Source organism: Pseudophryne corroboree, chromosome 5 (genome assembly GCF_028390025.1).
Source record: "Pseudophryne corroboree isolate aPseCor3 chromosome 5, aPseCor3.hap2, whole genome shotgun sequence".
NCBI lineage: Eukaryota > Metazoa > Chordata > Amphibia > Anura > Myobatrachidae > Pseudophryne > Pseudophryne corroboree.
Window position 1 is genome coordinate 265744756 of NC_086448.1, and position 4701 is coordinate 265749456.

Here is a 4701-nt window from a genome sequence, read left to right on the forward strand (position 1 = left end):
GACCTGTTATAGACACCCCTCACCAAAAAGTCACCCAAACAAGAGGCCAACAGGCCAATTAATAAAAAGTTATTTTAATAACATATGATTAAACATATGAATTTTAGTACACAATATAAAATTATATCAATAAAACACAGCCACAACCAACATGTTTGTAAGATGGATTCTAGATACTCCCTCACCTTTTTCAAGGTGCGAGCTCGAAGGGAGTATCTTCACGAACTAGGATGCGATTTTCTGACTGACAAACCCAACGCGTTTCGTCCTATCGACTTCATCAGGGGTAACTTGTTTGGGGACAAGATAATATTCTATTTAAGAAAAACTGCTATTGTGAAATAGGAATATCATATATACATATATGTATATACATAAATATGCACTTTTATATATATATATATATATATATATATATATATATATATGTGGTATGAAAAAAAATGTATACCTACCGCATATAAGAAAAAAGGCTAATTCACTCTCGATGGATTTATATGGCAGAACGTAACCTGAAATATGAATAGCACATTCTAAGATGTGTTTGTTTGATGGGACTACTGAAACATTGTTATTATTATCTGTTTTGGTACCACAAAACATACCTCAAATGGGAATTAATCACAGTCTCCTTTATCAGGAATTAGTAGGTGGAATTCCTATATTCAGGCTCCTAGCCGGAGTGGTAATTCTTTTTGGATATAAAATCTATAGAATAATAGTGTTTTTGTAAGCACTGCCTGATAGAAAAGGAAAAGGGAATCAAATGTAGACTACTTTTAATGGTTTCTCACCTATTGAAACCTATCAGTTGATTATAGGAGATAACATACCTTAAAATTAATTAAGCATGATTCCTTAAAGGCCGTCTAGGTAATACTCTTGATTATAGTCCGTTGGGAGTGCCGACCACATGTATGCCGGCGTTTTAGCAAACTGCTAAAAGGAAACACATAAATGTTGGCATTTATATAGAGATACTTGTCCATGCAATTTATTACACGGTCATGCCAATCCTACTATAAACATACCTAAAGTATGGTCTCCAGTTCTTATAATCAAAGTTATTAGTGGTTCAAATGTTGACTCACATGAAATTCTGAAAGAATTTAAACCTCAATTTAATTTTTAGTGTAAGGTGTGTCAGTCATAAAAAATCACTAACAAATATATAAATGTACATACCAAAACTCAAATAGCTGGTTTGATAATCACAGGAATATAAAAGATGCGACTTCCTCAAATAGATCTCAAGGAATAAATCTTTTCAGAGAAATGAGAACATTGTCGTTGTCACATAGAGAGCACAAATAGAAATAGTAGCAGTTTACAAAAAAATTTTTTTACAGAATAAATCCTTTCAAGAAACCAACAACCCTATTGCTATTCATAAGAAGGCTCAGTTCTAATACTAAGAATAGTGGCTAAATCCAGCAGATCTCATAAAGTAATTCTTATCAAAAGTCAAAGTGTTATTGATACTTATAAGGGCCCACTTTTAGCAATAAGAAAAATCCCCACTCCTCAGTAACAAACCAGCAAAAGGATTACAGTCATAATTATTAGTTAAAACCTTCACAAGATGAAACAGATAGAAATGATATGAGGACTCACCCTGGAGGAGATTTTGGCTGTATCTGGAAGTCACAGAATGAATTGGTGATTACTGCAGCTGTTATTTAAGCTGCTAGCACACTTACATCACTTCCTTTAATTAGATCGCTCTTGATAATTATATAAGCCTGAATAAAGCTGAAAGACTTTATTTGTAAATCCATATTTTTTCTAGGGAGATCCCTAGGTGGTAGTGATTATTTAATGTCAATTTAACATTTATTTTATACCTTACACGGATCTATAACCACTTTTAGAGGTGCTAAAATGCTTACACCTGATCGGACAAGCATACTTCCGGTATGCGTTCCAATCTGCGTTCCACCTATTGATTCGTTCACTTCCCCTATTCGACTCTTCACTTCATAGGTAGGAGTCAGAGAGAGAGCTGCCTTAATTGGTACAGACTCTCCCTCGAGCCGCACCTCCCTTTAATGCACATCGCGTCATGAGACGTGTCCTCCCGTTCCGACACGTCCCATTCCACCAATGCCGGTCGAAAGCGCAATGGGGCGTGTCTACCTACTCTGACGCATTAAGCGTCACTGATGCTGAATGGGCCGGCTTGGCTCCAAGTTCCGTGTGTGACACATCATGGGCACGTGACACAGCGCACGCACCCCGATGCGTATAATCCCGTAATCTTAGCTATCTACATAACGGGAACCGCGTCCCTGTATCCTAGCAACCTTTGGTGTGTGACGCATCGTGGACACGTGACACAGTATGCACACCCTGATGTGTATAATCACGTGGTCTCGACTGTCTGCATAACGGGAATCGCGTCCCGGTATCTTAGCAACCTCTAATGTCAACCTATGGCATCCTGATATCCTAGCAACCTCTGATCTCAGCCTGTGGTTTAAATAGTATTACGGTCACCTACCAACCTCTAGGGTTGGCAAGCCCACATGTGAGATGCTGCCTCTTGGCTTCCCTTCCCCGCTATTCATTATATGTGAAAAACATTTTCTCAATTAGAAATGCATATACATTTATTATTCTACTATTCCAAGAGTATTATAAGGGACATGATAAACTTTGATAACCCTTATTCTCTCCGAGAGTGTTATAAGTAATATGATGAACTTCAGTAACAGTTATTTTTATGATTATGACACGGATTTTATTGAAAAATATATTAACCTCTCCACCTTTGATAGAACATTACTTTAATATAAACTCATAACCGTAACATGAATTTTACAGTGAAATTACCCATTTCTCATCCCAATCGCCTTTTTTAAATGATCATATTTTATTAATTTTATCACTAATTATTTAAATGTGCATATGACTACTAGTATAATTTTTATTCTATATGTGTTTAGTGTTAAATAAAATCTGATATATGTGTATGCATATATACATACATATGTGTACATACACATACACATACATACACATAACTGCTACATTAGGCAGTTAATATGATGTGAGGTGTAAATTATGAATTGTGAAAGTGTCCCATCCTAAGGATCGTGAACTAATTATATTTGTGTCAATATGTGAAACTGTTATGTGTTACTATTATAGTGACCTACTTCTTGTATGCCTCTTTTTTTTTAAATTGTGTTAATTTCCAATAAATTGTATTTATTTATCTTTTTATGATGGGCCATGAATTAAGTTATATCTCATGAACTATAACCTACGTGCGGCCCATATTAATGATGTGCTCCTAAAATGTGAATGTGAGAAATTATATTGAAAAATTCCTCCATCAGTTCGATCCTTCATCTTTTAAGGCTTCAACTTTACAATAAAGCATTCAAATTTTAAGACTCAATAGCAAACCAACAAATAAACAGAAAAATATGCAAAAAATGATCTCTATGAAAAGCACATGATAACCTGACTTATGAGCAGTATACATATACTAGATGTTTATAACCTGAATGCAGCCCTACCTATGGGAATTATAATGGAAAAACCTAAAGGAATGACACAATGTCTATATTTTCATTAAGGCCATTTGGATGAAGAGTGTTAAGAGTGAAAATCCAAAAGGATTCTCTTCTTGAGAGCAGACGTTCTTTATCGCCTCCTCTAGGGCCTAATTTGATCAATTCCAATATGGTAAATTTCAGATCTTTCACATTGGAGTTGTGAATTTCAGCAAAATGACGAGGTAAATTGTGGTTAATTACTTTATTTTTTATGCCTCGCAGATGTTTCTGGATTCTAAACTTGACATTGCGTTTTGTTTTGCCGATATACATTAGGCTGCAACTACAGGTTATTCTATAAATAACCCACTCACTATTACAATTAACTCTATCTTTTAGAGTGTATTCAAATCCATTTTCATACTTCCAGGAGAAAGTGGATTTCTCCATATGCTTACAGCATATACACCGATTGCATGGGAAGCATCCCACAGTTTTTTCAAACAAAAAATTTGGTTTGGGTTGAATGATAGATTTCTCGGATTTCAATGTGCTTGGTGCTAATATACTCTTCAAATTTTTTGCCCTTCTGAAGACTACTTGTGGTTTGGGAGGAAGTGCTGGTCCAAGAATTGGATCTTTCAGCAAAATCGGCCAATGTTTGTCTAGTATCTTAGTGATTAGACGGTTTTCTTTATTATATTGAGTTATGAAAGGCCTACAATTAAACTCCCTTTTCTTTTTAGGAATTGGGTTTAGAGATAGAAGGTTCACCCGATCTCTAAACCCAATTCCTAAAAAGTATAACAGGAGTATACACCGGTATACTCCTGTTAGCACTGGTGTGCGTAACATATTCAGCAGCCCTACTCCTGTTGAAAATTTGTGGGAATATGGAGCATACCCCTCAAAATACTTTGCAACAGGTGGTCGATCAGGTGCAGGTCCTGACTCGACAATTTGATGAGATGTCCATTAAAATGAACACCCCGCAGGCCGCTAGCGGAGCTCCCGCAGCAGCAGCGGCAAGTTTAGGGGTTAAGGAGCCGAAAGTAAATCTCCCGGATCGTTTTTCTGGAGATCGCTCGCAGTTTTTTTGTTTCGAGGAGAGCTGTAAGCTATATTTCAGGCTTAGGCCCCAGTCTTCTGGGTCGGAGATTCAGCGGGTGGGCATGGTGATTTCCTTGCTACAAGGAGA

General features: G+C 36.5%; 1 long non-coding RNA gene across 1 annotated transcript; it reads right to left on the bottom strand.

Moving 5' to 3' along the window:
* Window positions 1–839: 839 nt before the first annotated feature.
* Window positions 840–1644, bottom strand: LOC134928978 (uncharacterized). The gene is made up of 3 exons (XR_010178179.1): window positions 1615–1644; window positions 1032–1099; window positions 840–939 (listed from the first exon to the last, which is right to left on the bottom strand). It is a non-coding gene; the product is annotated as an uncharacterized LOC134928978 (long non-coding RNA).
* Window positions 1645–4701: the final 3057 nt, after the last annotated feature.